Here is an 8,424-nt window from a genome sequence, read left to right on the forward strand (position 1 = left end):
TTTAGATGTACCGGCATATCCGGGAGAAAAAAATTGAACACGTTAAAATTTTATCCCGTACAACAGGGAAAATTTCAGATACCGCCCGCCTAATGACTTTTGGGAATCCTGTTTTGTTTTTCTTCAAATTGTTTTAACTCACTCATGCCTGAATGAGGAATCGTCTGAGTTATACCAGATGAAAGAGGAGATAAGCTCAATTGTAGCTCTTTCATTTATTTTGATCTCTGATCGTCTAATAGCATACGAGCCAGACCCATTTGCTCTGGTAACCGTTTGGTCTTCCACGTGGTATATTTCTTGGTCTTCCACTTGGTGTATGACTTGGTCGAATATAATTGTTCGGTATAATTGCCGAATCGTCGAATAGTCAATGGTCTAATCGCCATTTCATCTAAACCCAAAATAAATATTTCCAGTCTGTTACAGGAATTGACCAAGTGGTGTTAAGATTAATTAGATATTAGGCCAAATAAAAATTAGACCAAAATAGAAACAACACGGGATGGTAAATAGTCATAATGACAATGAGACCAAAGGGTAAACTGGTTATAGACGAAATGGAATTAGACAATGTATACTTGTATAGGATAAGGCTAAACGGCCATTAGTCAAATTGGGTTTAGACCAACTGGCGAAAGTTACCTTACGGGAGGCTACTATAGAGAATAGCAGCAGAGCCCATGGAAAATGTTTTTTTTTTATCCACATGGTCTAACAACAATTGGACTTATTCTCCGTTTGTCCAATAATACATGAGCCTAACACATTTGGTCTACTAAGAATCTGATCTAATTTGCATCTGGTCTAACAAATACTTGATCTCGTTCTCATTTGGTCTAATGGCCAAATGGTTTAATTGCAATTGCAACACTACATGACCTATTTTTATTTTTTTTTGTTAAGTGTTGAGTAAAATTGGGTGACAACAAGCCTATGTGTGCCCCTCTTCCACAAATTGTCGCCAAAATGAAGAGACGATTTGTGCAGGGGTAACAATTTGTGGTGTCAAATTTTGCACAAATTGTAGCGGGACGATAATTTGGAGTGCAACACATGTTGAGTGACGTTTATTCTCTAGGAGCCTCCCTGTTTAGGTCAACCCGGTTCGAGTAGGTAATATGTTTAAAATGTTGAAAGAAAGAAATAAGAATTAGTTACCTTCTTACAGTAGTTTAGTTACCTTATTACAGTGTTTCTTATAATTCCTCGTTCCAACATTCAATAGTTTGTTATGCATGACCATATCAGCATTTCAATGTACGTTCTATTGTCGCTCAAACATCACTTTCAAATTTGATGGCTACTACCTATAAATGCAGCTTAATTAGGAGAAACTATGTAAACCAACGAAGCCTCTTCCTAAACTTGATGAAGACTGCATAAGCAGTGCGTACTTAGGTTCTCATAACTTTCTATTTGATAGTTAAACGCGAATTAGAAACTTGTATTAGTACGTAGACATACAGACCCGGCGTCAAGAATGAGTCTGCGAACAAGGAAAAAAAAAAAAATACCCAAAGTACATCACATAAATATATCTATGCATATTATTGCGAAACAGTGCACTATTTATACTGTTCAGTAAAGCCTGATTTACCACGTACCGCTTACGATTTTAATGGAGGCCTGCCCATGGGGAACATGAGGAGAGAAACAAGTAAACAGACACGGATCTCGACCCGGCGCTGGCGTCACGCTATTCAAGTCAGGGGACGAAACCACCGACACCAGTATCTAACTGTAGGAAAGTAATGAAAGCCCAATTAACTGCTTGTGCGTACAAAGGATCATTTGTAAACAGGATTCCTTAAACTATTTGACTATGTTACGATACTGCAACAAATAACAATGAAAATTTAGTGTTAAATTTGATTTCCTTTTCTTTTTTTACAGGGAATATTTGGATCCCTAAACAAAACATAAATAAATATTGATCTTACATCTTTTGAAATGTCAGTTCTGATTATAATCCAACGTTAAATCCAGATTAAATCCAAATTGGCTGGTGAAAATTTCTTAAATTAAAGTTCACAATGATGGCGGTGGTGAAATTGCTGTTGAAGCACGATGAATAACAAGAGTCACTGTAACGAGCTGAAAATGTCTGTGAAGACGATGTTGATGATAATTAACAGTCAATTTCAGCAATCTATGGGTTGAAAAGCGTTCATTAAAACAGGTTGATGATCTCGATGAGTACTGAGGATTCCTCTCTCAGAGTAGCTGCAAACAGTTCATTGATGGCGTGCAAATAATTCCAAAGAAGATAAATGTTGTATTTCGATTAGAAATAAACTATGCTCTGACATAAAGTCTGGTTTGAAACTCGAGTTCTGATCTGATACGATGATGTCCTTGAAGAAACTGCCAGCTTATATCTACAAACTCCCACTATTCTGGAATATTCTAGTATTGTCTTTAAAAAGAACATTCTGCCAATTTCTAGAGCAGTCTAATTTTAGAAGACCCTTGATGACCTCAGTAAAATTAACAATGTAAACAACATAGCTAGTCCTATTGTCCTTTTCGATGCCACTAGCAAGCAGTCTATTTTCTGTCTTAGTGCATTCCAGAAATGACAAAGATTATTCTATTTCATGAAATAGTATGCCTCACACAACTTAACTGAGACATTCTGGAATATTCTTATTCCTTATATGAAGAGTTTAGTTGGAAAAGGGGATAGGTCCACTTTGGACCATTCCGATAAAAAAAAACACGTTTTTATTCTCACTTAATGCAATATTCTTATGAAATACTAAATTGTCATGATGTACTACCCTATCATGTGAACATAAAATTGGGTATAAAAGAAATCTACCTGCCTCCAATTTTTTTCTATATATTTTTGAAAAAGTTATCATTGTGGACCTAACCCCTTTTGCAAGTGAACTAAAATGAATCCAATCTCTTTTGATTAAAGAAGTGATTTTTCTTTGCTACTTTCATTTACGTTTTAATTTGAATTTCAAATTTTCTTTGTTTTCATCAGAGTAACTAAAAATTTTAAGGTTTTGAGACAGAAAACAATAGAATTTATGAAAAATGAACCTAACCCCTTTTGACAAATGAGTTTTTCAGAAGATTTTAGTTGCAAAAGGGGTTAGGTCCACTCCAAGAAAATCATTTTTTAATTTTCCCATATTGCAATATTCTTATGCGAAACTGAATTTTCATGATACCCTACCATGAGAACATAAAATTGGGTATAAAAGAAATTTACCTGTCTTCATATTTTTAAGATATTCTTTTCCAAAAAAAAATATGTGTGAACCTAACCCCTTTTGAAAAAAAAAAAATTTCTTTGCCATTTTAGTTCACTTTTTAATAGGAATTTCAACTTTTCTTTAGTATCATCTTATAGAGCTACTAAAAATCTATACATTGAGACATAAAAATCAAATTTGATGAAAATTGGACCTAACCTCTTTTGCAAGTGAGCTCTTCATATGCTACGAATATCCTTCAAGAGGAAATAACTAAATAAATGAGTGTAATTGCTCTAACCATTTTTCTTATATATACAAACTAGGACATTTAAAAATGGTGATTTGTGCAAAATTGTGTGCTAATTACATGCAAAAACACACATTCAACTGTATCTCATGGTACAGCATTTAAAAGGGGCATTTTTTTTTGCATATTCGTCGCTTTAGAATGGAGTATTTATTTTGGAGAAAATAATGGTGATTAAGAATCTAGTTTAAACGCTAATTTACGCCAATCATATGAAAAAATACATGTACATTATACAAGAAACATACAAGATCAACCGTACATCATTTTACAGAATTCAAAAGCCTGTCTGTGTATACCAAGTTTTAACCCTAATTGGACTTGGGGGTTGATTCAGCCCCTACTCCCTCGACATTTTTTTTTTCGAGATAAATACTCCGCGCAAGTTTATTTGACCGCGTCAAGTCTCAGCGCAACTTTTTAGACCAAACTGTGAACCCCCGGGTACACGGTTAAAAAATTATGCAACATGTAAGCTTGCTGAGCCAAAATTGTTCACAAAACGTGAATTTGTGTAGAAATGCAATGCAAATAGTGTTTTAGCCAAAATTCATAAACGTATGATTATTTCTCCCTTTACTAATCATACTCAATTATTTTTATGTTGGTTATGGTCCCTGACGATTTCCATTGAAACAAAACTATTAAAAAAGCAAAATGTCGGAAAACAAAGAAATCCATAAAAAAAAAAAAAAACATGAAATGAATGAGAAAAAATAATTATGACATTGATATAATTCATACACTGGATTAGGATCCTATAACAAGTCTGTGGACATAATATAACATTTAAGGGACCTTATTTAGTTCATTAAAGCAAACCTTTGATTTCACGCATAAATCAGCAAAATCTAAAATCTTACGAAGAATTCGATCATACTGCTTTATAGGTTACGCCATGGGCAATGCGCGTGCCGATTATCGTCGCGATCGAACGATCGACGGCCGAGATCATAAAGCGGGTTTGAATCAGCCCCCCCCCCCCATTCTTCTTAGGTGTTGAAATAGCCCAATATGTTTGGTGTTAAGACAAGGCATTAATATATAGGATGACAGGAAAGTGATGAATGGTGCCAGATTTTAAATGCTAATATATGCAAATTGTATGCAGGAAACGGGGAATTCACCATATCTCACCTAGGAAAAATTAGGAAAGACCAAGTTTCTGCATGTATGTCATTTCTAGACAAAGCATCAATTGGAAAAAAAAAAAAAAAAAAAAAAAGATCCATGATATGTGTGTCTATGGTTTTATTGAAAATGCATATTTTATGCAAAAATAACGTGTAAGTCATGTCAATCATATGTTTTTAAACACATATTCATGATATGGAATTTGAAAAAAAGGGGAAATTTATATACCTATTATTGACTTAAAAATAGCATTGATTTCGGATACGATTTAGTGAAACTGTTGACTGGGACTATTAAAAACCTTTGGATTTGTATGCAAATTGCATAAAAAATTAGGGCTTATATGCAAGTCGGCCTGCTGATTCCCCAAATAAATAAATGCAAAAGAGCTAATCTGGTCCCTAATCACACTCTTCTCGGAGTCAGACGAAATCACCAATTCCGGTGTTGATTTAACACCAGCCCGGAATCTATTATGTCCACACCAGAGAAGTATTGAAACAATACCAGTTTGGAATCAAACCGATGCTGTTTTAATACGACTTGGTGTTGTATAAACACCTTTCTGGTGTTAGACCAAAACGAAACTGGTGTTGTTTAACTCTTCTCTGGTGCAGACATAATATAGATTCCGGGCTGGTGTTAAATCAACACCGGAGTGTTTGCATTGTACAGACCTTTTTTTTAAGGGAAAGGAAAGATGCAAAGTTCACCCCAGAAAGAGCCATACTTCACTCTTAAAGAAAGAAAAAACAATTCATTGCAGAGGGATTGGTCGCTACTATCACTCCGAGGGGAGTGTGATAGGGTTAAGATGAATTAGCCCTTCTTCATTTTGAGAGTAAAGTGTGACTTACATTTTGTGCTTATAGTGCTGACGCGCATATGATTTTTCACTGTTCTTTGATATAATTTGAAGGCATTAATTTTAATGAGATATCCATTTTATGCATTCTTTTATCCCATTGGAGTACTGTTTATGCATAAATTAAATAAGCAGACTCGCCGTATAGCTAGCAGCAGTTTCTTCCAAAGTTTCGGAGCTGACAAAAGCCACAAATATGTTGTTTGTTCGGAGTCTAGGGAAAAATTGTTGTTTTGATTCACAAACATTAGACATAGACTTCTTGTTTGTTTGTTGTCATGAAGTGCATTTAAAAATACTTTTTTAAATTCATTTTTTCATGTTATTTTTCTTTTCTATCAGGCATGCGTCATTGAGAAAAAAAAATCTCTTAACGGTTTGCTTTGACTGGACCTCTTTTAAATGGACTAAAATTGGCGTTCAGAGATCACTGTCTACGTACTAAATCGATCAAATCACTGGGAAAACAATTTCGGCGCTAGAAAACAATGACTCAAATTCGTGTGAACCATTAATCAGGGACGCACCACTAAATACCCGGGCGCTGGAAGTTTGGGTTGATGCATTTTTTATTTTTTCTTTGAGCAAAGTTTTTTTGGGGCCTTACTCAATTGAGACAATTTTTTTTAACCTTTAAGGTGTGGACCAAGTGAACAATTTTTTTGTTTTACTCTCACTGATGGAGAGTCAATATTTCTGTTTGATAAACTTCCATCCCGCCTTCCCCCCCCCCCGGATATATAATGGTCAGTACCTAATACTCGATATACATGTAACCAAATTTTCGCTCATAATTTCGATTGGTATTTCCAATATTGCGTACATGACGTGCTCTGATGTACTTCCGGAGGAAGATCGCTTCTTAGCAAGCTTCCGTTTACAAAGTCATTTGTTTTGTTCACACGTGCAAGAAAAACTGCGTTATTAAAAGCACTGGCGTACATTCAAGGGTGGGCACAAGGCCCCCAATGTCCGACTTAATATTAAAAAAAGAAAATGAATAAAAAAGAAGAGGATAAAGAATAAAATCTAGGATTAACGTTCTCTGAATATCATGGAAAATCTATTATAACATTAGATTTTCATTTTGAGGTTAGTATTTTATTTGCTCGTCACATAGGCCCTAGTTGATAAATTGTCAGTACATTATAATTTTAGCAAGAAATCTGAACTCTATGATGTTGCTTGTCAACAGCTCTCATGACACTTCTGCAACAAAGATATTCTATTTACTAGAAAAATTTGAACAACTGACCTTAATTATGTTGCCATGCGATAAGTGTGGCAATATTGATAAGTTATAGATAAATAAGAATGCACTTCAGGGTATGGCAATTTTCACTCTGCTTATTCCAATGACTCTACCGATCTTAGAACACAAACCATCGATATGGTTTGACCGCGTTAGTTTTTCGTCAACAATTATACTTAAAACCTATATGGAAAATCAGCAAGCAGCACGATGAAATTTTTATCAAACTGTCATAACAAGTACAAAAATTATTGAATCTTTAAAGTTTAGAATTTTTGGTGTAAACAGTTATATGTACTCCGTCATGAATATTCATTACGTGGGCTCATGTCGCCATGCCCCCACTGTCACGTTTGCGTAAGTTATCACATGGAATTGTAATTACTTCATGTTTTCATACGTGTGTGCACAAAATATCGCCCTTCTAACAAAATAAATTGCCGCAATATTTATTTCAGTAATAATTATTATAGTAATAATTACTATAATTGCTTTTACAGCGCTTAACGCTTACTTTATCAGAAGTCTCTAAGCGCTCTACAGCAATCCATCAAAATTACCCTGGCTTTTGCAGAGCAGCAGTTATGCACACTTGATCTGACACACTACATGTAAATCGGTGGTCAGTGTAATGTTCTCCTTCTTGGAAGACAAAATTTGAGTAAACATGATTCCATGTGATAAAATGCAAAAAGAATTAAGAGGGAATATCACATCACCAGCTTTCTCACTGCTTAGTCACGAGGATGTGCCTTGAACTGTTCCCCCCGAAATAATGCAAAACATTGAAATATTATAAATTAGCCTTTTCTTTTCCAACCTTAACACAACTTGGGTGTTTTTATAATATACATAATCGTATATATACAAATATATAACCGATCATGATACGTTTATGTTTATAGTTTCTTGTATTATTATTTCCGTGTTGGCAGACTTACTCTGAATTACTTGGTTTCTGTTTTTATGAACTCCTACCATATAGATGTAAATGTATATAATGTACCTTTATAATATTGTCAGATTTCTTTAGTAGCGTCCATCGACAAAGGTTATCTTTGAGCAACGGTACTACGGGCTTCGAAATATTGATAAAGCGTTATTAAATAATTGAATACTGGATATATCAATTTGTTACAAGTACTGCAATAGATTAAGTGGACCATTTAAAAAAAAAACTTTTTAAACATGTTATTTCCATTATTTCCAGCATCGAATCACTACATTGGTTATAGGCTTTAATAGTCTTTGCATTATTTTGCATGAGGAAGTACAATAAGAAACATAAATAGATTCAACACAAATGTATGATAAACAAAGTAAACGAATTAATATCAATATTACTTGACGACAGGCAAACGAAAGGTTGTATAGGCCCATGTGCATGTTAGTGTATACTGCATCATACAATTTATACAATGATTCTTTTCATTTTATTGGTTGAAAGCCATTTCATATTTGACCCATTTTGTGATGCATGTTAATTGTATTGTCCATTGCACGGTTGAGCTCCCCCCCCCCCCTCAGTGTGTACCACTGAGCATGTGTGTACGCACATTTTTCTTTCTAATATGGTCCGATATTTTGAACAATATTCCAGACAATATCAAATCATGCTCAACAATATATTCCTTTAAACCTAATCTCAAAAGAT

This window comes from Lytechinus pictus, chromosome 6 (assembly GCF_037042905.1).
Source record: "Lytechinus pictus isolate F3 Inbred chromosome 6, Lp3.0, whole genome shotgun sequence".
NCBI classification, from domain to species: Eukaryota; Metazoa; Echinodermata; class Echinoidea; order Temnopleuroida; family Toxopneustidae; genus Lytechinus; species Lytechinus pictus.